The following is a 26,940-nucleotide window of genomic DNA, read 5'->3' as shown; positions in this document are numbered from 1 at the left end:
ACATTCTTATAAGGATATCATATGTGGTATATTGGGAAACACAGCCACAATATTTTTTAACTCTTCTCATCTAGAGGTAGAATCCTTCTATCTGGGCTGGCCTTGTGACTTGCTTTGAACAATAGAATGTGGCAGAATTGAGAATTCTAGAGCCTTAGCCTCAGAAGTCCTGAATTATTACACCACATGGAAAAAGAGACCCAGTCAAGATGCTGCATCAAGGCCTCAGATATGCGCTGAGGTCATTTAGACACACCAGCCACAGCTGAGTTGCCACATGATTGCTGCCACATGGCTGCAGGCAAGACCAACAGAAGAATTATCCAGTTAAACCCAGCCAACCTGTAGAATTGTGGAAAATAATAAACCATTACTATTTTAAATCGCCAGTCTTTGTGGTTGTTTTTTTATGTAGCAAAAATTAACTGACATAACATTGGTGAAGAAAATGACATTGGTATATAGTGGGCACTCAATAAATGTTAGTTCTGATCTTTTATTTCTCTAATTTCTGTTGCTGTACAAATAGTAATTACTTATTGATTTAAAACAACATAAATATTTCTCTGATCTGTAGAATACCATCAAATAAACTCAGTAAACATGGCTAGCATCTAAATAGACTAAAGGGTTTGAACAGTACATTTTTATTTGTAACATAGATGTTATTTTATAATGTGAACATATGCAGTATGTGCAATTTATGACTATCCTACTCAGGGAATAGGTGAGCAAAGTGTGTCAGATGAGAAAAAATAACAGGGTGAAGAGTTGATGCTGTCAGAGAGTTAGAGCAATTTTGTTTGACAAACTCAGAGTTCACACATGGAAATATGTGATTTGGGCAAATAAAAAATGCAAAAAAATGAGATCTGTTATAGCCAAAAATAACCTGAGATTTTTGTTGTTGTTGTTAAAACATATGTAGCATATTTCCTTTAAGCTACTCTGCGAAGGCAGTTCCTAGAAATAAAGGAAGGAAGAAAAGAAGAAAGAAAATAGGGAGACAAGAAAAAAGGAAGGCAGGAAGAAAGGAAGAAAGAGTAAAAGATGATCTGTTCCATTCCACAGTCTCCTATCCAATTAGAAAATGCTGTATTTTATATCGAGCCTCTTCTGGGAAAGTCATACCTAGGATACTAAACCCTGGGAAGTCTCTCATGAGAGAAACCTATTTAACTTTTTTAAAGACAAAGGTTTTCAAATTTAGTTTATAATAGAAATTTTTATTGTCGTAATTATTAACATACTCTAGGATGCACACTAGGGCACTCTTTTTCAAACTACAGGTCGTAAAACCATTACTAGTTTGTGAAATCAATTTAGTTAACATGGTCTTCATGACCATCACTACAAAAACATGAAATAAAATGGGTTCAAATTGAATAGAACAGGTCAGAGCATAATCCACAAAGAAGAGCTACATTTTGTTTCATGAAATTTTTCTTTCTGCTGTGTGTGTGTGTGTGTGTGTGTGTATGAATACGTATGCATATATGTATGTAATTAGCTGTGATATTAAAAGTATTTTTATGAATCAGGATCAAAAATTTTTATTGTATTTCTAATTTTTAAATGAATGATACTTTAAAAGTCATCAGGTGATTCAATGAATAGTTTTTTCAAAGAAATAACATTTCTTTAATGTGCATCAAAAATTGGAAAAACATAAGTTATAGGATTAATTAATTAAATTCTTGAATATATAGTACCATTTTTCAGTTATGAAAGTTAGGCATTAATTTAGATTAAACTTTTTGGTATCATACAATTTAATTATTTTATTATTAAATTTAACAACCTGAACGTTAAATGTTAAAAAATGTAATAAGCTTCTAAATTTCACTTTTTTACAAACTTTTAACTTTGTTCAATGATTAATATCCTTAATCACCTATATCTATTATTTAGTTATTATTGATACTGTTTATCATTGATTACTCAATATTTATTTAGGATATGGCAGGTATTATCCTAAACAATTTACTACACTATTTGAGTTAATAGTCAACAATCCTATGTGATTATGATTATTAATAGCCACATTTTACTCCTCATGCACACTAAGACTGAGATCATGTAACATGCTCAAAATCACTACTAGGGAAGAGTGAAGCTGAAATTCAAACTTAGATATTTACCATTAGACATTAATAGGAATGCTAGCTTATTTGAATAGGAATCAAATAACATTGTCATTTCAAGTACGCCATTATAATTAAGCAAAACTACCTCAAACTCAGTCTTAGAGCTTTTGTGTCTGATCCTATGATTCAGACAGATTACTTTCAATTAAATAATTTTTTCTGAGACTCCAAAGAGACCTTCATATTAGTCTACTGATTTGATAATTCTCTTTTTCACCAGGTCTGAAATGTTCCTGAACAACACCCACTCCCATGTTTCCCAGCTCTAATGTTACCCCCATTCTCTCACCTGTGACCCTAGCACCACAGAGCAGAGTAGATGAGGTGATCAAGAGTTTGTGTGGAGACAGTGTTATGAGGGGAAGCATTACATAAGGTCCCTTAAAATATATTGCCAGCATGGAGATGCTTTGTCAAAGTCGACGTGAAGCCCAGTCTTTTAAAAGTGAATGGTCTAAATGGAGAACTGGAAAATTGGCCATAGAATTTATTAGAAAATTTCAAAAGGATACATTTAAAATGTGACAAAGTGTGGCAAGACATAAAGAGGATTTATATTGAAAAAAGAAGTACAAATAGCTCTCAAACATCTGGAAAGGGGGTTCACTTCGTTGTTAATAAGAAATTCGAATTAAAACTATACTACAGGGGCTTCCCTGGTGGCACAGTGGTTGAGGATCTGCCTGCCAATGCACGGGACACGGGTTCGAGCTCTGGTCTGGGAAGACCCACATGCTGCAGAGCAACTAAACCCGTGTGCCACAACTACTGAGCCTGCGCTTCTGGAGCCTGTGCTCCGCAACAAGAGAGGCCGCGATAGTGAGAGGCCCGCGCACCGCGATGAAGAGTGGCCCCCGCTTGCCACAACTAGAGAAAGCCCTCACACAGAAACGAAGACCCAACACAGCCAAAAATAAAACAAACAAACAAACAAAAAAAAACAAACTATACTACACTAAGATACCATTTTCACTTCTTAGATGGGCAGAAATCCAAAAGTTGGACATTCTTGGTAAGTCTTTAATACATGGCTCATACACTTCTGGAATGAGTGTGAAATGGAAAAAAAAAATCTCATGGAGATCAATTGGGAAATATTTATCAAAATAACAAATTTAACAAAATAACAAAATAACATTACTCTTTGATTCAGCTATCTCACTTCTGGAAATGTATTGAGAGACATACTTGCACATGAGAAAACAATATGTGTATAAGTTATTTATTAAAGCATCATTTCTTATAGCTAAAGATTGGAAACAACTTAAGTGGTGTTAATATAGGAACCTGGTTAAAATAAATAATTGTGTATCTATACAGTGGAATACTTTGCCCTTATTTTAAAAATGTCACTTTATAAACACTGAGATGGAAAGATCACTAGGACATATTTTTAAAGCAGTATACTTCAAAGCGAAAGAAATACTAAGGAATAAATTAATACTTTCGAATGGAAGTCAAAGTATTCTACCAAGAGCAGCTTATTATTTTTCATCAAATATATTTTATCCAGAAATGAAAATGAGACAATATACTGATTACACAACTAGATTTGCATTCATCTTTTATTCTAAGAGCTGTAAACATACAAACATTCCCAACCTTTGCTGATTACTGACATTCAGTTACAGGTACATACACTTCAAATGTTTAATAAGTTCACTAGTTGTATATTATCAATGAAACACTTGTACGACGTCAATTCGTTTACATTTCTGATGTGGCATGAACTGGATTGGGAGAGGAAAATTTCTTCTTACATATTCTTGACACCAAAACTCTCCTCATACAAATTGCCAGAGCAGTCTACAACTCTTAATAACTTGAATATAAATGTGTTTCACCTAGACTAGAAGTGAAATGATTAGTAAATTATTACTTTAAGGATTTAGAAACATGAAAGAAAGACTGACGTCTGATCACATTACTATTATTATTCAGTATGTGCTTCTTTCATCATCATTTCAGCTATTCTAGGAGCCTCATCAATCCTGGAAATAAAATAATAACTATCATTCCAAATTCAGAATAAAGAATTCCAGTTACAAATCACGTGAACAATTTAATATATTACTTTAGGGTTTCAAATTTCCATCATGATTGGTATCTATTAACTGAAAGATAATGGATTTGAGGCAAACCTACCATGATGTCAATCCCTTCTGCTGTAATATTTGTAGTATATGATGAATGTGTCCTTGGAGTTATAAAATCTCTCTTTTAATCAATCTTCCTTACTATAATTTTCCTTGAAAACAAAAATGAATATATTCATCTGATTTAGAGTTCATTTTGATAATAATTATACTCTTGCTTTTTTCATGGAACTTCAGTGTTGCTGTCACTGCTGGCAGAAGACAATACAGCAGACTGAACTCAGTAATTATGACATTTTCTCAGTGTCCTTCATTGAATGTACTCTGTTGTCTGGTATTTCTAATTTTTAGATTATAACACTATACATGCATCTTGATTATAAGGAATGTCCTATCCCAGAGAGGAGTTCACAAAAGGTAATCATGAAGCAATTATGATGAATGTCATTAGCTCCAGAATATTTTCTAGATATGTTCATAAGGTTGTCTTATGTGCAAGACAATGTGAGAACCCTGTCACAAGTTTAGACTTAACAATAGGCATGGGGACAAAAGAAGCCTGTGAAAACAAGCAGATTAAGGTATTCATTTTGTCTTCTTTTGCACTATTGAAAGCAAATTCCTTTTGTCAGAGTCTTAGGTCAGGAAATGTAATTGCCATAATAAAGCCTATGATAAACATAAAAGTTCTTGGATTTCCCACTATGTATGTGTTGCCTGGTAAAATAATGTGACTTTATAATTGTTCAGATCTGGTAAAATGTATATCAAAATTACTTTCATCAGGTTCATTAGAATTTGTATGACCCTAACTTTTTAGCATGAGATTAGCAATTTTTATAGTTGTGGTATCTACATTTAGAATAGTCCCTGGTTCAAAGTACATAGTCAAAGACGTTAATGAATCATGATATTAATATGTCAGAATAGGATCTTTGAGTTCAGTAGGCAATGCAGTGAAGGGACTAGTCAGGAGAGGCTGGAACTAAGAAGCTGGAAATTAGGTGCACCCACTGTTGTGAATCACATGCTTGAGAATGCTGCAGCAATCACATGTAGAGGGGGAAAGAGCTGGAGTTCAAATCCTGATTCCCCCCCAGTTCACCAAAAGACACAGGAGTACAATAAGTTGAGGGGAAACTTTGAATTAAGTTATCTTATAATTTGAATGTTGTAACAAAGATTGAATCATACCACACTTGGGTAACTACTCGTTTGGAGCTACAAAACTCTTTTAAAAACTAATCATGTAATCATAAATACATACAGAGGCAGCAAAGATCCCAAGGGCAATAAAACCATCTGCTATCAGTGATAGTTTCTAAATGCTGCAATTAGGACCTACATCCCCAGGAGTTTTATTGATATCACATTTAAGCTATATTTAGTACCAAACTGTGTGATAGGACATAGACTGCAAAATCCAAGAGGAGTGGCAAACTCTCAGCAGTGAATTGTTATTCCTTGTAACAAATTGCTTCTAGTCTGGAAATATCCAGAAAATAAATGGCAAGAAGCAACCATCTAGAAATTGGATAACCATAACCAGATAATCAGATGCATTTTCAAAGCCAAGTTGAGAAAATAATCTCAAAAGTGGGTGGCTGCATGATTCAATGGAAAGTGCACCAAATGGAGTGGCAAAAGATCTTGCCTCTCCTGACCATCACTCATTAGCTGTGTAACATTAAACAAATCTCCCAACGCAACGTCTAGAACAGTGCCTAGCAAGTGGTAGGCACTCAATAGTTATGGATTGATTGAATTAATAAATAACCCTCCCTTCTAGGGCATGAATTTCCTCAACTTTAAAGTCAGTGTTCATAGCAGCACTATTTACAACAGCCAAGACATGGAAGGAACTTAAATGCCCATTGAAAGGTGAATGGATAAAGAAGATGTGGTACACATATACAATGGAATACCACTCAGCCATAAAAAAGAATGAAATAATGCCATTTGCAGCAACATGGGTGAATCTAGAGAATATCATACTAAGTGAAGTTAAGTCAGAGAGAGAAATACAAATATCACATGATAGCACTTATATGTGGAATCTAAAAAATGATACAGATGAACTCATTTACAAAACAGAAATAGACTCACATACATAAAAACAAACTTATGGTTACTAAAGGGAAAATGGGGGGAGGAATAAATTAGGAGTTTGGGATTAACATATGCACACTACTATATATAAAATAGATAACCAACAAGGACCTACTATATAGCACAGGGAACTATACTCAATATCTTGTAATAACCTATAATGGAAAATAATCTAAAAAAGGATATATACACGTCCGAATCACTTTGCTGTACCCCTGAAACTAACACAACATTGTAAATCAACTGTATTTCAATAAAAATTTTTAAAAAGATTTAAAAAGTAACAAACAGAAAAATTGCCTAAAAAAAAAAATAAAGTCAGATGGTTGTATTAAATGACAATTAATGTCACCTCTAGCCCAAACTGCCCCCAAATCTCCTACATGGCTATAGGTTGCTCAGACATCCTAAGGCCCAGACACCACTAGTTCAGAGCACTAAAGCCGGAGGGAGTGGAAACTCATTTTGCACAAATGTGTTTGGCCAAAGAGAACACAATAAAAAATAGGTCCAAGTTGTGTAAACTGCCACCCTACAAATATTTTGTTTTTGTGTTATTGCTGAGCCTTGAAGGCAGCTTCTTATTTATTGGTCTTTACAGGCACGCTGCATGAGGCCAGCCTTAAAGTGTTAATTGCATAATTTTGAAATATAGGGACTGAGGAATATGCTCCTGGTACAATAAGAGCAAAACTTTAAGTGTTCATGTGTTTTTATTTTTCTTCACTTTATTTGGATAGTTCATGTATCAACCTGGCTTTCATTCCCTCTCCTTTGAAACCATAATATTTATTTTCGTTGAAATCATTTTCTGCTTGGTATGAAAATATACTTTAGTAAGCATTAATACTAGTTAGGGGTTAAGTTTTAATGAAATTTTAAGGCAAAAAAGTCTTAAATCCAGCATGATTCACTTCAAAAGCCTAGGTCAAATATCTCACTCCTCAGGGAAATCTTTTTTCCCACCATTCCTTCCTTTACTCCTTAAGCATTCTGACCTTCCACTAAAATTGTAATATTAGGTGTCACCTAAACAAATAGCTTTTCCCTAGCTTCTATCTAGTCTCCTTTCTTCTCTTACTTCTTTCCTCACCTTCCTTCCCACCTTGATCTCTACCACCCTATCTTCATTATTTTGTCCTTTTATTCTTTTTTCAAGATTTTAAGAATGCAGCATTTCTGGAGCCCAAATGCCTGGCATCAAAATTAAATCCACCATTTAGTGGATGTGTGACCTTGAGCAAGTTACTTAAACTCTCTACAGCTCAGTTTCTACATTGCTAAGTTGATGAGAATATGTACTAATGGTACCTACCTCAAAAGATTGTTGTAAATCTTCAGTGAATTGATATATTTAGAACATTCAAATCATTATGCTGTACCCCTTCAACTTACACAGTGCAGTATATCAATTTCATTTCAATAAAACTGGAAAAAATATATGCTTACAACATTTAAAGTCATGCTTAAACCATACCAAGTTCACAATGGATGTCTATTATCGTTGCTATTATTTTACAAATGTTTACTTGGTTCCTCCGGGCACTTTGTTCCACTCAAGATACCACAGAGTCTCTCTTTCAAACGTCTTGGGTGTTCTTGAACTACCTGCCACCTTTCTTGCCTCGGGTAATATTCATACATATATTTAGATGATCAAGAAACCGTATAAGTGTAATCCACCTCCATACACTCCATCACCCACCAGCACCCTACCCTGCTTGATTGGCTTACAAGAAGGGAAAGCATTCTCTACATCTGCCCTCAACAATAAACCTGCAAGGAAATAGCTATAACTCACAGCCATGTATCTATTTGTGGCTCTGATTCTTTATATCACCTGTGTTAAAATATCACAATATTTCAGCTGTTAATTGAAGCACTCTGGCGTCTTGAGTTATTTTTATAGTCAACTTGAGATGACATGTGATAGTTCAGATTAATGGAAGCTGTGAGTCAGAAATTCTGTCTCTAGTTATGGTTATAACTTTTAACATGTGCTAACATGTGATATCTGTAGATCATGTGACCTGTAGTTATTTCTAAAATGGGTATTTGAAACACCGAACTTTTGTCATGGTAACACTTTATGCTAAATGAAAGCAACACTTTAGCCTCTCGTAATTTTTTTCTGGTACCACATGTCTTAATAAAAAGCAGTCATTCTAATGTTTTTCAGATGTCTTCAGCAAACCCAAGGGTATTTAACTAAAATAAGCACATACCAGGTGAAATAGGTTTATCAACCCTTACAAGATTATTTGTAAAATGCTGATCATGAGTGAGAAAACAAAGAAAATTGATTTGTAGGAAAGAAAGTCCATCTACTTTTAAAGTTCCTCCAATGTGGAGGGAATAGATTCTTTCTAAGTCTATGAAGCATTCAGGAAACCAATGCACAGTTAGTGTGAACTCTCTAAGAAGGCAGCCTGGAGATCCTTTTAAGTGATGTGAGCAGTGAAGCTCTTAAAATGGGGCTAATTAGCTGTTTGATGTACTTGACAGAGAAAGATGTATGCAAGCAGAGAGAAAAGACTGCAAACACAGATATCCCTGATTGCATTATTGTCCAAAACTTTAATTAATTTCTTGAGGACTATCTTTTCCATAATTTAAAATGGTTTAAAAGATGTACAACTAACAGGTTCAAAGTGTTTCTTTAGCTAATCATTTGCACTGCAGGAGGCTGAAAATTATAGTGCACATTTTATACTCTCCTCAAGCTGTCCAAGAATTCCTTTTACAGGCTCTGGCTTTCCTTCTCCCCCTGTTTGCATACTGGCATTGAGAAATGTGTGACTTGACTTCACTGATATGTTGTCCAAAGCCCAAAAAGCCACCCCTCTGCTCTTCATGGCAGGGAAGGTGTAAGTGTCTTTCGGCATGAAAATGTCCTCTTGGTATATGGGTGCCACGAGAGAGAAAAATTGGAGACCGGTTGCGGGCTCAGTTAAAAAATGCACTTTTCGGGCTTCCCTGGTGGCGCAGTGGTTGAGAATCTGCCTGCCAATGCAGGAAACACGGGTTCGAGCCCTGGTCTGGGAAGATCCCACATGCCACGGAGCGGCTGGGTCCGTGAGCCACAACTACTGAGCCTGCGCGTCTGGAGCCTGTGCTCCGCAATAAGAGAAGCCGCGATAGTGAGAGGCCCGCGCACCGCGATGAAGAATGGCCCACGCTTGCCGCAACTAGAGAAAGCCCTCGCACAGAAACGAAGACCCAAACAGCCAAAAATAAATAAATAAGTTAATTAATTAATTAAAAAAAAAAGAAGACCTTAAAAAAAAAATACACTTTTCTAAATTTAAAATACAAACGAGCCTTTCAGCTAGGATTATGTTTCTGAAAAATACAGTTCATAAAGAAAAAGGTTGAATACCAACTGGGGACAACTTTCTGAATAAAAATTATGATGGCAGTTTATACACAGCAGCAATCAAAACATAAACATGCAAATAGGTAAAGAGTTGTTTCCATTTCTTTTAGTCATCCAAATATAAATTTTGCTAACTTTGCTTATTTTCTCTTAGTGAGTAATTTTTCTGCATATGAAGTTTTATAAGAAAGTCATATTTTAAAATCATTCTGCTAGTATTTTCAGGAAAACAGCAAACTTAAGGATCATTAATTTTAGATAAAGACTAAGAAATAATCAACTGAGATTTGTGAGGATAACTTTAATGTCTTATTCTCATATAGGCCATAGCATTATTAGAGAGTAATCCAAATTTACAAAGTTTCCTTAGTAGTCAAAAATGGTATTGAAAGGGACTTATATTAGAGATAACTAAGATTCTTGCCAAAATCACGGATGACACAAATTCTATGAGTTTTTCAATCTCTACACTGTTTTTATGTGTGAGTATCCATAGGACAATTCACTCATTCATTCAATAAATATTTATTGAGGGCTTACTATGTGTCCCAGTTACGGGTGATAGAGCAGGAAAGTAAATAGACAAAACTTCCTTCAAGTAGCTCACATGATTGTTGGAGTGGGGAGTTTAAACAAACAATACAAATAAGTAACGTAAATATTGTATTAGAAGGTGATACGGCCCTCGAAGGGAAGAGAGCAGAGCACACAGTGTGGCAGCTAGTGGCCCACTGGTGTTTACATGGAGAGGGATGGGGAGATTTTGAGCAGAATAGTGATAGAATCTGATTTGCATTTTATGACTCACTCTGGCTGATGTGTTGAGATTATTCTAAAGTGAAGCAAGCGTGGAAATAAGGAGACCACTGTGGAGGCTATTACAGGGATCTGAGTAAGAGACAATGGTGGCTTGGGCCACCACTGTCTTGGAGCAGGGAGAGCTACAAGCAAACAAATGGTTACAATCCACAGGGGCTGTGTAAGGGCAGTCGTACAATGCTTTCCTTCTGCGCTTTGATCTTACCCTTTATCATCTCCTTCTGGACGGGGCTCCATCAATTATCCTAGCCTATCAATCTCTCCTACTCTACTGCCTTCTTTCCCAAACAGGCCCAAGCTTCTCTCATTTAAAAAAAAAAAAAGGAAAAAAAAAAGAAAATTTTTCCTTTAGCCTTGGTAAATGTCAGAGAAGAGGTGATGTTTGAGTTGAGACAGAGAATGAGTAAGAGTTTAGCAGGCAGATAAGATGACTCCAGGTGAAGGCAACCACTGCAGGTAGCATGCAAGGTCCTGAGGCTCGGAGAGGCAGACACTCAGGGAACTGTGAGTAGTTTGGTGTTGCTGCAGTGTCCTGGGAGGGAGAGGGAAAGCAGGCAGTTTGAGAAGCAGGTTACCATGTGCCATTGATACTACTCTCAGGAGTTTGGTGTTGCACTTTGACACCATAGTATAGGGTGGCGAAAATGGCTCCCATTGGCAAAGAAGGAGGAAGGTGTTGCCCCAGAAACCTCACTCGGCCTTGGAGCAGAGGAAGGTGAGAACTGACCCCATGGGGGACCAGGTGGGGGAAGAGCAGCCCCTTCTTAGAAGGCATCGTGTAGAACTGGTATCTTTGAGAAGAGGCCCTGCTGACCGGGGGAGAGAAGGCTGTTCACTAAGAGGGAGAACTTGTGTTTAGGGGTTGGTCTGCCCAGAGCACTTCAGGGGTGGCCTTCTGGCCAGAGCTGGGGCTCCCCTCCCAAAAATAACCCACTAATCCTTTTAAAAGCTGCACCACAAGCCAATAACACAGGTATTTCAAACATAGCTTTGGGGCCTAAATTCAAGCTCTAAGTTTACAAAGAGACACTGGACTACTTTCAGGGGACATCCTGGTGTCCAAGGAAAGCAATTCTCCTTAATAAAATGATATTTTCTTAGGGCATCCTAGGCTCTAACACAGGGGATTTTTCAAAGGCCCCAGTGAGAAATGTGGGGAGACAATGAGAAATTCTAAAAATAGGAGTAACAATGTGACTAGATTTGTATTTTAGAAAGATGCCTCTGGAAGCAAGGTACAGGTGGATTAGATAGCCAAGAGGCCAATTATGTTGAGACCAATATGGGGGCTTTTGTAATACTTCAATGATAGAAGTGATAGAGACTTTAAAATGTAATGGGCCAGCTCAGGCACATATATCATTTTAATATAAACTCTGGCCATAGGTAAGGCAACATTTGGAAATAAATTTTGGAAGAGGAAAACATAACTGGGGGAAATCCTGCTAGCACTGAACCTCCTTAATAGTGAGAGGCCGAGGACATTAAAGTAGCAATTTATTTGATGAGCAATTGATATCTGGAAGGCTAATGACAGCCTTGTTGCCAGGAGAGCACGGTTACAGTCTCAGCCTGTGACTTTAAAAACTTCACTAGGGGAAAAATTACAGTCGGGCAAGCAGCAGCAGGGCATGGCCTACGGCACAATATGCCGATAACTAAGTCCCAGGGAAAACTGATTTGTGGCTTCTGAGCACATGCATCGAGAGCCTCTGCTATTGACTAGTTGTGTTTCATCGGGATGTAGATCTATCTTGGCTAACAAGAAAGCACTAGAGGTCTGCATTTAGCCACTGAACCAGTCTCCAGAGACTTCGTGCGGCTGTCTTTACCTTCCTACCAATCAACACATCAAAAGCTGCAGAATATATTTTCACTTTCAAAAAAATGCAAACTGCAAGCGAGATAAAGTTGCCAAACTAGACTTGAAACGGGGTGAATGATTACAGCCCGGCTCCAGATATAAAGAATAAATCATGTGTGTCCAGCCAGAATTTTCTTATATGTGTCAACAAGAAAGATAACTGAGTGTCTATATACCCAGGACATCCACACCATATTAATTTGACTAGAAAGGATTAAAACCATTTACACTGGCTTTCTGACTTGAATAATTGTAAGCAGCATACTTGCGCAGGATCTCTTACTGAAGATAGCTGGTTATAATGAAATGATTAGAATATTCATCTTAGTAACCCTCAAATAATTACTTGGCATGGGTTTTTCACTCAAACCATATAGATCAAGGCAAGAATACATTTCATTTTTCATTTGATTTAGCAATTCCTTCCCTTCCTGGAGGTTTGAGACTCCACTGAAATAGATTCTACATCTTTGAATGCTTTCTCAAATTATCAGCTCTTTTGACATTGATTCTAATATCACCAAGACCTTTCCTCCCAGATGTTTTCCAGGAAGACTTACTTACAAAAGGTCTTCGCTGTTTCCCAGCTTTCAAGGATCATTTAGTTTTGGCACTCTTGATTTGGGATGTGTGCAGGTGCCTGAAAAAGAGAGAATGTTACCCTTTGGTAAGCTCTATTTAATTCTCTAAAATGAGTGAAAGGTCATGCTGAGGAGGTGAGCTCCTTGTACATTTGAAGTAAAAGCCAGTGCTTTAGTTTTAAATTCCAGGTGGCCCAGTAAGGATTGGAATGCATAGTTTAGACTGCTTCCCTTTCAGTTACCTCTTAAGGGAGATACCACTGTGATTTACTGGACTAACTCAAACCGACTCCTTCGGGGCTGTTAGCAGGACAGGTGCTGGATTGGCACCTCAGTGTGCGTGTCTCTAGGTGCTGTCAGTCCCCTTACTGGGAGTTCTGTCTGGGAAGGGTTCTCTGGCTGCAAAACCCCCTGCCTCTGAGGTATCTCCTCACTGCATTTCTTCCCAACTCCATGGAAAGATTCATGCTATCTCACTAGTTCATGTATCTAGTCCATCGCTGACGTACTAGAACTGCTGGCCTGAGGTACCAAATGGTCTTTTATTGTCTCCCACTTTTTGAAAAGTAAACATTAAAATTAATTTTAAACCTAGTAAACGTGGTTGTGTTGGTACAGAAACAAACAAAAGTTTATGCCAGAATAAAAATCACAGAAAAACATAACATACAAATTTCGAGCCTGAACTTAAATTCTAAAAGTTTTTCAATGCATTTGCACATATTTTCGTATTGCAGCGTAAGTGCCAGGTCTCATTTCAACACCTTTATTAAGAAAATCAACGTTAATAGCTTTCAGGCCCATTCATTCCACAGAGGTTCTTTAAAAGCTTAAAAGAATGTCTATCTCCACATGAAGGACTAGACAACGCATAAACTAAACTTGCAAGACATGCCATTTTACATACCTTTGTAACATCCGGATTAGACTATGACAGTGCCTACCTCCTGGGGCGATTCTTAAAGACCACCCAGGAAATGCAGCCACTGCAGAATGTAGCAGCAGTCTGCTGATTTCGAAATGGAGACCATTTCAATCGTGTCTACACTATAACAGCGACCCATTTATTTAGAGCACAATAAAAGATCTGCGAGATGAAATCTGAGTATTTTTCTTCTTCAGAATGTAGCTTCTTGGAGGAACACTTTTATATACTCTCTCCCAGGCCAACGTGTTGCTTCTAAAGCAGGTCTTGATCCGGTTCTGTGTACGTCTACAAAAGCAGCTCAAGAGCCTCAACAAGGATCTTATTTAATTTGATGCCACACCTAAATAAAAGTAAAATCCCTAGAGTTAAGCATAAGCCTAATTGCCTAAATAAGCACATTTCATTTACTTATTTATCAATTTAATTAAATAAGTAAAATATTTAAAGCTTACTAAGATGTACGATAGGGGTTCCTAAAGGTAGTAACACCCATATGGATGTTTTATGTGCAGCTTAGCAAGAGTCAAAGGTCAGTGGCTTTGAATAGAAAGTAAACTTTTACTTGCATTTCTCTAATAAACAGATCACCTAGTCTGTAAGATTTTGTATGCTAATCCTTGTTCTCTTCTTTGACACATCATTTCCTCTTCCCAGTAATAGTTAGGGACTAGGCTCTGGACTAGGAAGCAGGGAGCTGGTCTCCTTCAATTTGTTAGCATATCAATCCAAGATTGCCTCACTAGCCACCACTGGACTCTTAGTAAAAATCCCAGTGCTATGTCTTCAAAGGATTGCTCCTCAGATATCAAAATGCATGTGCAATTATAGCGCCACCCCCAGCAACAAGACCACCCACAGTCAGCATTTCTCATTTATTTGGGGATAGGTTTAGATAAAAATGAATCTGCAAGTTGGGGCTTCATCTTATTTTTATAGTAGAAAAATACATTTTTTTTCCTACAATTAAAAACAAACTTATGGTTACCAAAGGGGAAGGGGGGGATAAATTAGGAGTTTGGGATTAACATATACACACTACTATACATATATCTATATAATAGATAACCAACAAGGACCTACTGTATAGCAGAGGGAACTCTACTCAATATTTTGTAAAAACTTATGAGGGAAAAGAATCTGAAAAAGAATAGATATATATATATATGTATAACCGAAGCACTTTGCTGGACACCTGAAACTAACACAACATTGTAAATCAGCTCTACTCCAATAAAAAATTAAATTAAAAAAATCAAAGTAAACAAGGCAAAAATATCAACCTAATTTTTAAAATGCATCATAGTTCTTTGAGATATTTTTTAATGTAAAATGTACATAATGATTTAGAGGTACGAGTTTTGTTTGGGGAGGAGTTACTTTTTGCTGTGAAGTGTCAGGAGAAGGATTTGTCTTATGCGATATAAGAGGCTGGTGAGGAAATAAGTCTCTTTGATACATGAGCCAATGAGCTAGAGCCTTTCTTTTTGTTCTCTTAGAGTTGAAGACAGGACTAGATTTCGTTTCATTGATGGTAATGACCCAGTTACTGTTCTGTTTTCATCAGGCAACTTGTACACAATAAGAGTAAAATTGTTCGAATAAAGGCAGTTTACAGTTATCTTTGGAATGTATGGAAATTATTATCTGAAGAACTTCAAGATTATTAATAATTGGAAATATTAATACACATGGAAAACAAAGTATGTGCTCTTTTAATGTGCGTTTGGAGATGTGAAAACGTAACTTATTCAGTGCATCTTTCTTCAAGGCATACAGTGCCATGCTGCTCTCTGGCGAGGGTGACCACACAGTATCAGCCAAACCAGAACCTCTGAGAGTGGGAGGAAGAACTGTGAGCTCCTGAAGGACAAGTTAAACCAGCACTGCCCCAGGCAAACTTAAAATCAGTCTATGTACAAATAACTTCTAGACTCCTCCAAATATAACCCTTTCCCATTGTAAATAATTTATTTCATTTTCATGTTAAACTTAGAAACAATGATTCAAAATGCCACTCTAAACCAACTAACAAACTTCACATTAACAAAACAAACTCCCAAATCTGTGTTTTCTCTTATTTTTTTGAGTGTCATCATTAATGAATATTTTGATTCTGGAAGACAGTAAATACTTGTGAAGTTGAATCTACTTTTTAAAATTTATAACATGCTTTTTGGATTTAAAAATATATTTCAGAAACATTTTCAGTGGCTTAAACAGCCCCAGAAATTGCAAATAAAATTATATAATAAAAGCAATACCCATTTGTGAATTTTAACCAACAATAAAGGCAATTTTTAGTTATTTAACTGTAGATTACAGTTAATAACTTGAGCAACTGTGTGTGTGTGTGTGGCTGTGTGCTGTGTGACTGTGAGTCTGTGTTTGTTGGCGGGTAGACACATGCAAGAGTAATGGTCATTCAGTTTTCCTCTGAGTATATTTTAAAGGTAAATGTAACAGATTTTCTGCTTTACTGCTTATTTTGAGTATGACTACTAATTCATTTAAGACATGTTTTACATACATGCAAGTAACCTGATATAATGGAAGGAGCCTGAGCTTTGAATTGAAACAGACTTGAACTTGAATCCCAGTGCCATCACTTACTTTTATGACTTTGAGCAAATTGCTAAAATTCTAATTCTCATGTTTTTAGTTTGTAAAGTGGGCACTGTATTACCTGCTGTAACGGTTGTTTAGAAGATGGGCGGCACTCAGCACAGTGTCTGGCTCACAGTAGGCACTAAGTAATTTCTTCACATTACCCAGTTTTAGAAAAAGAATAAAGTAAAATATACTATGCTAAACTAAATTTTACTTTACTCAAATGATTCAGAAGGCTTTTCAGGGTCTTAATAGTTTTTTCACTTTTAATACACCATAACTTTAAGAAACATGATTTTAAAAAAGAATGCATGAAAAGTCTTATTTCATTGTTTAGTAGTTTGAGATAATTGCATTGAAACAAATAAACAAAGAGAAGATTCAATATCTTAAAAAATACAAGCCTTTCTTTTTAGTTTTGTAGTAGATAAAATTCTGAATTGGGACTCCTTAGAAATGTGTTACAATCATTCGTAGTATCTTAAGCAAATTAAAAATTCTTTTCTGAACCTCAGTTTCCCCATATATAAAATGAAGGCTTGAAATAGGTAATCTTTTAGTCCCTTTCTAGCAATAAACTTGGTTATCTTTATTGCTTTTCCTTTTAAGAAACAAATAAGAAAAAAAAATCAAAACTATTATTTTATAGGTCCTCAAAAGACAACTATTTCTGCCACTTGCTAGCGACAACAGGGAAATAACCAGGAGCTGAAAAACAGCTGATAAAAGAGTATCATTTACCTTCTGTATTTTTTCTATAAAATTGTGGTGGAAGGGATAGAATTTGGGGGAGGGACATGAACAATAGTGGGTTTGCCTAACTGAAAAAAAAAAAGAAAAAAAGAAAGAAAGAAAACCACCATTAATCAAAATGGCCCTGACTGAAACTTCTTGATAGAAGACTTATCTCGCACCTTCTTGGTCAAAAAAATTAAAGGTCACCAGTACAACCTTTCCCACATGTGCTGCATTCCTCCCCGGCTCAAATCCTGCCTTTCGTACTGGATTCAAAACTCTTCAGGAAATGACCTAGGTTGTAAAAGGAAGATAGTGTTCGATTTTGCCCTCATTTCCTGCAGAAAGTATTCAGATATTCATCTAGGAAATATATATACATATAACATTCGGGCCTAAAAAAAGAAAATACAGGTTTTTAAAAAAAAAAACCCTTATTCAATCACAAACACATTGCAGTCAGTAGCCGGGCTTCAGACTACAAATCATAGTGAAAGCCAGTTTCTATCTATCTATGTAACACATAAAAAGCCTTTTTAACTCAATATTGTTAGGAACATTCCAGTCTAGATTTGAAAGGATTTCCGTATTATTTTTGACCCCAAAGATTTAAGTATTAAATAATGACCCCCAAAATAGATACCGCCTTGTTTGTTAAGGAGATCTGTCTTACACTTTCCTAACATTATAGCCAGATTTCACGCTCACAGGAAAACAAAACACACATAATGGAGTGGTTATTAATTCAATAAATCCAGCAGCGCTCGTGCTCTGGGCAAAAGGCAAAGTTAAAAGCAGCTGTTCATTGAGGACATATGGGACATGGCCGGGGTGAGGTAGCCGCTTCAGCACGTCATCTGCCACTTTTAAGGCTGACTGCACTCAATTTCTTAGACAATCTACACACCATTTTCAGTTCTGTACCTCCATAATTTATCACAACAATACCTCAAGCACACAGATCTGAGGGGGAAAATGAAAGCAATTTACAGTATCAAGATGAAAGTAGCTGGGTGGATAGGGAAGACCTACTATGTAAATCATATCCACAACTTCAAGGAATGTTGACATAATATTCTGGAATTAATTCTTTCCAGCATTCCTATGTAGGTCACACAAAGGTAAATCTAGTTTCTCCTCCCTACCTCTTATATCTGGAGTTGTTTATCAATATGTTAAAGAGGAAATTGATTTTACCTCTCCCTTCTACAAGGACAATAAGAACCTTATGTATAAAACTCACCAATAACAATGAAAGGAATCAGTTGAAACACTAGCATGCAATCTTTATATATGTCTCCCTGTTAAAGGTCATGGGACGATAGCAATAAAAAAAAAAAAAGGCAGAAGCACAGACATATAAGGGATAGCAATCTGTTTGAAATAGTAGTATGGATTATTGTAGACTAATCTCATTATGTCTTCTTTTAAAATATGTCCCTAAACTTTGCCTTGGATTCATATAGGTAAACCACATTGATGACAAATAGCTTAATATAGAACAGTTTAAGAAATGAAAATTTTATATCATGCTATAATGTGTATTTCATGCGGGGGGCTGTTTCTTTAATGAGAATAGTATGCTGATACCTTCATCAAAAACTAGGCAATTATTTCAATCTCCTTCCCCACACCCCTTCTGGTCTTCTCAGGGTTGATTGAAGCAGGGTAAGGAGAAGCAGTTACAGGGTGGTGAGAGATATTTCAAGAAAGTGTCTCAAGACAAAAGGTAATAAACAAAAAACAGAACATGTAAGAACACTCTAGGAATCTCCAGAAATACTCCAAAGTATTTGATTTCCTGAAGGCTTGCAAGATAGTGTATCGGCCCTTTAGTTTAGATAGTGTAGGAAGAATAGACCCTCAAAACTGGAAAACTTGTCAGCATACTCATTTGAGACATTTCTTTTTCTGTAAATTAAATAAATATAATAATTTCTAGTTTTTTATCTGAAGCAAATAAATTAATGTGTTTATTGTAGATCGTTTGGAAATTAAAAAACCAAGAGTCACTCTTCATTCTAACAATGAGAGAGAACCTCCATCTCTAGCCCTCCTTCTGTCATCTATAGTTCGTTATGTGAATTACATGTAAATGTACAAGTTCTTTCATTTCTTGATTCATCTTTTGCATGTAAATGTGTACGAAATATTTTATATTAATAATAAAATTTTGTATATCATATATATGCTAAATATCTCCCCTTTGTTCTATTTGCATTCACCATTATGATAAGTGCTTGATGAATATTATTTTATTTATTCCTCAAAAAAAACCCTATGTGGTACTTACTGTGTAATAGTAATAATAATAATAAGTGCAATTATTATTATTATTATATTTTACAGATCAGAAAATTGAGGCATGTAAAGGTTAAACAACTTGCCCAAAGTCATGCTTAATAAATGGTGGAGCTGTTTTTTAAAATCCCGGTGTGCCTTTTTCAAAGTCAGTGCTCTTGACCACTGGGTATATTACCATTTCAGGTGTTTTTAATTTTCATGTTTTAATCTATCTGTTTTATGAATTTTTTTCTTTTCACCATGCCTAGAAAGACCTTCTTCCACCTATGATCAAATTAAAAGTCATCTCTATTTTTCTTCCAGCTCTTTTATTTCTTCCTTTACATTTTACTCCTTTATCTACTTGCAATTTATTTTAAGATATGGCATGAGGCATCTTTATTTTTCTAACTATGTAGTTAGCCAACTAATCTAGGATCATTTATTTAATAATCCATGTTTTCCTTGGTGCTCGGAAAAGCTGATTTATCAATATTAGTGATTTTATATGTTTTGGCTATACCATTATAATTGTGTGATAAGATCTAACAGGGTGTTACACATATGTTTTCAAATGTTTTTGCCTATAACTCACCTGTTTATTTTTTCATATAAACTTCACAGAAGTTCTGAAATATGTTAGAAAAATACTCAGGGTTTGGGGGGGAAAGTGCATTAAGCTTATAAATAAATTTAAGGAAAATATCTGTTTCCATGACCAAAGATTAACCTGAATGATAAGGTGACTCATAACTCAATTATTTTCTTTTGTTGGTTTTGTTGTGGTTTTGGTATGAATTTTTAAATCCTTTGGAAGGTTAAATAAATTTTATTTTTTATCCCACTTTGTTTACTGGTTTATCACCCAAATCAAAAAATTTATGAGTCTAAGCAGGATTGATTTATCCTTATTTGATATGACCCTCTGTTTTTCACAAAAAAAGATACTGTTTTTAACACATTTAGTAATTTTAGACATTAATAAAGATTTTACCATTTTTTACAAGTACAGCAATGACAACTTATTTTAAGAGTTACATGTGGACTTTTTCTTATAAGTGCACATTATGATCACTTATTCACTCGGATTATTGTTAGAAACCTATGTCTCAGGAGTAATATTTGTTTGTAGGTTAAAAAGAAAAGAATAATTATAATATTAAATATTAATTGAGTTCAGAATATGTGCTAGACATTGTTCTAAGAGTTTTACCCATTTAATTAAATAGTCCAGTTATTATTATTAGCCCCCATTTACCAATGAATGATTTCTTTACTTTCCCTTGTTCACACACCTTATAAGTGGTAGAGCTCTAGGATTTTAACCCATGCATTGGGACGCCAGAGCCCTTGCTCTTAACCTCTGTGCTTATCCCTGCTATCTGGAGCTTCACGATTCAGTGTAAAAGACTAAAATGCAAAGTTACAATTTCAACTATGTGATAAATGCCAGCTATCATAGACTTATGATAGACACAGAAAGGAAGTGCTTAACGACCTGGAAAAGTCAGGAAAGACTTGATGGATGAAGTAAGTATGAACTGAGTTTTAAAGGATGAGTTTTCCCTCACTAGGAGCATAAGGGAAAATGGACTGTTTTAGCAGAGCGAACAATGTGTGTAAAGGTAGGAAGTACTTAGGTACTTCCTTTAAAGGTAGGTAGAGCACAGAGCACTTGTGGGAGCTCAGGAGATGGAACCAGAAACCTGGACAGCACAGTTGCTCCAGGACACTTGAGTCCCTTCAGGACTCTTGGTTGGCTGTGGGAAGGTCTGAACTCATTTTCATTTTGTCCCCCTGTTGGAAAATGTCTTCTATAATAGTTCCCATTAAGTAGTTATCGTTATGTAACTATGACATCTATTTCTCTAGAAAAAATTATATAATATTTATAATGAGGCAGTGGCAATGTGGACAACTGGAGAAAAGAATAAGTACTATCTCTATAAATTCTTCCCTTCATCATTTTATAGTTGTCAAGATAGTTAAAATGACACCGCTTACCAGTACATTCACACATATCATATAATTTCATCATCATCGTAATTTTGAGCGTGAGGACTCAGCCATCTCCATTTTATCAATAAAGAAACTGACTTGAAAATTATGAGAGACTTACTCAAAACTAGAAAGTTACCTTAATTAGAATGGAACACATGTCACCTTGTAAATTACATTAGCAACCCATAGGCTAGGTAAAACTAATTCTTAGGGTGAAGTTGTGGAAAATGAGGAGCAAAGAAAATACAGCTTACGTTAGCTGGCCTTTATATATACTCAGGATTCAACAGCACAGTGAACTCAGGTGCTATAAGCACACTAGGAAAAAGCATTACTGTCTGAAAAGTCCTAAAAGCATTTGTTGACCTACAAGCATTTTGTTGAATTGAAGTGTCAGGTCTTTTAGCTAATATGTCTTTTCATTTCCCAAAATTTTAACATTCTACACTTCAATCTATATAGAAACTATAGATTTCATTTAAGTAAAATAATATTGAACCTCCAGCTAGGTTTATTCTGCTGCTTGGGAGATACAGAAAGAAACTTTCATTTACAATTTCTCTCTAAAACTGACCATTTAAATACTTTTCAACTTGCCGCTGCTTTTCAGAAATACCTTTAGCATCTCACATATCTAGTTAAGATAAACATTTGAAATACTTTCTTAAACATTTTATAATTAAATTACTTTATGTATATGTGAAGTTTTGAGAAAAATACGTATATTTGTTGAGTTCAGATAGATTTGTTGGATACCTAATAAGTTATTTTTAGGTGTTTAAATCTTATCCTATAGAAAAGCCTACCTTCTGCTATAATTCAACTGGGGATTATAAAAAAAGAAGTTAATGCATTGCTTGCTGAAAGTTTTAGTTTATTCTTATGGTTTGTCATCATTCTGTAAGTTGACTAAAGTATTACCGTTTTGCAGATAGAGGGAGTGTGGGGTCAGAGGAGGAAGCAAGAAACCGTCAGGGTGTGACTGTATCAGCAACAGCAACGCACGGGAACACTCACACAGCGCTTACTGTGAGCCCGGTTTTATTCTAAGTGCTTCGCTTAGGACAGGACATTTAATCCTTGTAATAACCTAATGAGGTTGTTATTGTCATTCCACCTATCAGGAGATAGAAGCTGAGATGTTAAGTGATTTGCCGAAAGTCTTTGCCAGCCGTCCATGATGAAGTTATGATACAGACTCTCAACCAATACTCTACTCTGTATTCAGATCAGTAATATACACAAGGTGAATATTAAAGTGAAGCTTAAAATGCTACTTTTTAAAATATTCAAACACCTTTTGAGGCTAGATAATTGCCTAAAGAGTTCTGCTTATGGAAGCTACAAAGACTAATTCATAAACTAGACCCAAACAATAATATTTGGGTCACTAAAAGAAAAATCTTCTATTCGATGGAAATGGAGCTCTAACCAGCCACCTAATTACTAACCAAAGAAAACTGTCCATGGCAAAATTGGATAAGAAGTCAAGGTTGCCCTATGGCTGAAAGCAATTATGACAAACAGAAGGATTTTATTTAAATTATTACTGGTGTAGTAGCTTTTCTAGGCAGGACATAGGGTTTTAAAAATTCATTTCATGTCATGGTTTAACTACTAATGAATTTGCTTTTTTGTAAGTCTGATGACAAAGATCACACTCATCTAATTTCAGTGGAAGTATTAGTCATTGAATTAGTTGATTAAGAATATTACAAAATCAATTTAAATTTTATTATTAGTCTCAGTGTGCAATTTCTTTTTATAAGCTCCTCTCCCCTCTTCAAAAATGTTTTTTTGGGTAAGGACAAACCAAGTTTAATAATAATAATATGTTTAGGTTCTGATTCTTAGACTAAATTTTAAAATCATTTATTGTTATTTATCATATATCTGTGTTATATTCCTAATTGAATTGTTTTAACAGTCAACTGTAAGTACTAAATACTGTAATTATTATTAGAGATGAGGTGAGGTTTTTTCTCACTTACATGAAAGTATATAAAAGTTTATTTTTTAATTTTTTAGGTACAAAGATTCCCAGGATTAAAATTCAAGAAAATGAAAGAAAGATACTTTTCACATGTTCCTTCAGTTCTAGAGTTATCTTCATTTCTCTAGTAAACTGGGATATAATACCTTCCACTTTGTTATCTCACAAACAAGAAGAGATGACAGCTGTTAAGGCAACTTCAAATGTTTTCTGATTTCTTCTTCTTAAGGGTGAGTTGGATCTTTGTCATAGAAGTGATATTTTAGTGAAGGTTCTTGAACACATGGAAAGATGTGTTATTCTTACTGAATGCCATTTTCTTCCCCTTTATACATATGATAAGGCCAAATTTTGTACAAGCTTAAAAAAAATAATAAACCAGGTTTTAAGCATGAGAGAATAACCATTCGTGATATACAGTTGAATATTAAAATCTCCAGTAAGTTGAAATGAATTATTTTATGAAAACACATTTCTTAAGTGACACCTTATCATCTTACCAAATCAGGTTGCATTTCTTTTGACAGAAGATCAAACATGTATTAGTCTGGATCCTCCAGAGAAACAGAACGAATAGGAGATTTAGATAGAGATGTAGTTAGAGATAGAGATACATATACACACACACATATGTATACACACATGTATATACATATAAATAGAGGTTTAGTATAAGGAATTGGCTCATGCAGTTATGGAGGCTGAGAAATCCCAAGACCTGCAGTGGACAAGCCAGAGACCCAATAGTGTAGTTCAAGCTGAGCCTGAAAGCCTGAGAACCAGAAGAGCCAATGGTGTAAGTTCCAGTCCAAGTCTAAGTTTAAAGGCAAGTGAAGACTGAAGTCATAATTCAAAGACAAGCAAGATGGTGAATTTTTTCTTACTCGGCCTTTTTGTTCTATTTAGGCTTTCAAGAGATTGAATGAAGCCCACCCACATTGGGAAGGGCTTTACTTAGTCTACTAATTCAAATGTTAATCTCATCCAGAAACACCTACGCAGACACACCCAAAATAGTGTTTAACCAAATACCTGGGCATCTCATGGCCCAGCCAAGTTGACACCTAAAATTAACCATCACAAAGTTTATGCTTTCAAGGTAATGTGCATTTAATGTCATGCACTTAAATGTACATCACATTTACTCTTTTAGCTTGTGTGGCGGTATGTGGAGAGAGTAAAAGGAACTTAAGTCAGTTAGGTCTTTGCTTTTAAAGGTCATTGAGATGGTGTTTTAGCCAGAGAGGAATGAACCATCTGCAGATAGGATCTGGTCAAAATTGGGGTGTTTGGTCCACTGGTCACGTTTGCAAATCATTCATGGAGGTAAAAAAAATCACTGAACCATATTTACTCACAAGATATTGACTGGAATAACTATTTGGTGTTCTATAGGAAAATGAAAAATACCTTAAATTTATTACTCATTTTTTTAATGTAAGTAAAAAAATATTTTCCGAGAGCTGACCATATGCCAAAAAACATATGAAGTGCTAAAGATTAAGGAGTATGACAGCCAGTAAGACCTTTAAAGTTGAAATTGTTAAGAAACTGAAGCTTTGAGTTGTGCAGAAGTTGAGATGGGAGGATGGTGGGGAGAGAAAGGTCTAATCATCATTGACTTGGTTTTTTTATATATTTTCGTATGAAAATTTACAAATATATAGCAAAGGTAAAAGAAGGTGAACACCCATCCACTGATCACCTAGATTTTATTATTAAAACTCAGTAATCTCAGGGTTCTTGGTCTTTTTTTTTTTTTTTTTTTTTTTAATGCTGAATCACATTGTCCTGTTTCTTCATAGATAGAGTATCCCACATTGCGGATGTTATGCTGTGAATCCATAGATTTTATTATAGTCCTCCAGAAGCTATTGGTATTTTTGTCTCAGCAAGCGATTCATTTGGTTGGATTCTAACTGCAAACTCCACCTCAGGCAGCAGCTCCGATCTCATTTCAATTCAAGCCTTAGCTGGGTTCCTTGGCATCTGTTCTGTGTATGGATAGTTCCGAAGTCACCCAGAGGCTTAGGGAGAGTTTATATGCAGAATATGGGGCATCCTCTTTCCTTTCCAGGATTCTGCTCTCACTTTCCAGTGACTCTTTTGCCCCAAATACTGTCTTGTTAGTCTTTAGATCACAAAGACTTCGAGATTTCTTTGGAGTTTTAGTCACCCTAGCTGATGACAACCATAGCCTACCCTCAAGCTAAAAACTATAAAAAATGGAAAACTCAGCCCATGCTTCTCCCTTCTTCCAAATTTCAACTACCCTACAGAAGCTGCCTGTTTTCATTCTCTCTCTAGGGCCTTCAGGCTGTGTTTTTGTTTTTTATATTTGCATAGAGTGTACAGGTGTTATTTGCAAGGACCTTTGGGCCCATTATGCACTCATGTGACTACTCTGGAAGGATTACGTTCATAGACACTTGGTCAAAACGTACTCTTGGAAGCGTACTCGTGTGGCCACAGACAGACATGGTAGGTAGAAAAAGAAATTCAAAACTCTTACCATACACGCATTGTAAATCAACTATACTTCAATAAAATTCAAAAAAAAAAAAAGAAACCTCTTACTACAGAAGGTTGAAGACAATGCAGATTATACTTTGACTATAATAATAGGGAAGTGGATCTTTTCAATGTTGTTATAAAGAAAAATATAACATGCTTCAAAAATAAATCAGGTATGGGTACTTGAACATAAATAAATTTAAACACAAAGTTGAGGGCTCTCCCAATTCTGTTTTTCCTGAAGAATTGCTGAGGGTTTGGGGGCTAACATAACAACTTACGTTTCTCAGGCAACTCATGTATCTATTATCTCCAGCCACAAGATACTAAGCTTGTGACTATAGGGATTGGTCTGCTTTGTTCACCTCCGTGTTTCCAGTGCATAGTGTAATACTGCTTACATAGTTGGTGTTCAATGTATAGTTGTTTGATCACTCAACAAATGAGGAATGAATGTGTAATGGAAAAAGCACAGAATCTGAAGTGGAAAAGTTTACATTTGACTCCTAGTTCCACCAATGACAGTTTGTGAAAACTGAAGCATTTTAGTTAACTTGTGCCTTAGTTTTATTACCTATAAAATGGGGATAATAATACTCAGTACCATAATTATGCTTATTTCAAAGGCTTGTGAAATCAAATGACCTAATTCAAAACAGAATAAAAATGGGACTGACATGTACACACTGCTATATTTAAAATGGATAACAACAAGGACCTATTGTATAGCACAGGGAACTCTGCTCAATGTTATGTGGAAGCCTTGATGGGAGGGGAGTTTGGGGGAGAATGGATACATGTATATATATGGCTGAGTCGCTTTGCTGTGCACATGAAACTGTCACAACATCGTTAATCGGCCATACTCCAATATAAAATAAAAAGTT

At 35.6% G+C, this 26,940-nt stretch overlaps 1 long non-coding RNA gene across 1 annotated transcript in view; it reads right to left on the bottom strand.

Moving 5' to 3' along the window:
- The window catches only part of LOC309628151, a 41,178-nt gene extending 15,197 nt beyond the window's left edge, over positions 1 to 25,981 (bottom strand). Inside the window, exon 1 of the long non-coding RNA XR_014244204.1 lies at positions 3 to 25,981. This is a non-coding gene — a long non-coding RNA (uncharacterized lncRNA). The remainder of the gene's footprint in view (positions 1 to 2) is intronic.
- Between the last annotated feature and the right edge of the window lie 959 nt (positions 25,982 to 26,940).

The sequence above is a fragment of the Balaenoptera borealis genome (assembly GCF_965194805.1).
Source record: "Balaenoptera borealis genome assembly, chromosome: 4".
NCBI classification, from domain to species: domain Eukaryota; kingdom Metazoa; phylum Chordata; class Mammalia; order Artiodactyla; family Balaenopteridae; genus Balaenoptera; species Balaenoptera borealis.
This window is presented reverse-complemented; position numbering and strand designations above follow the sequence as displayed.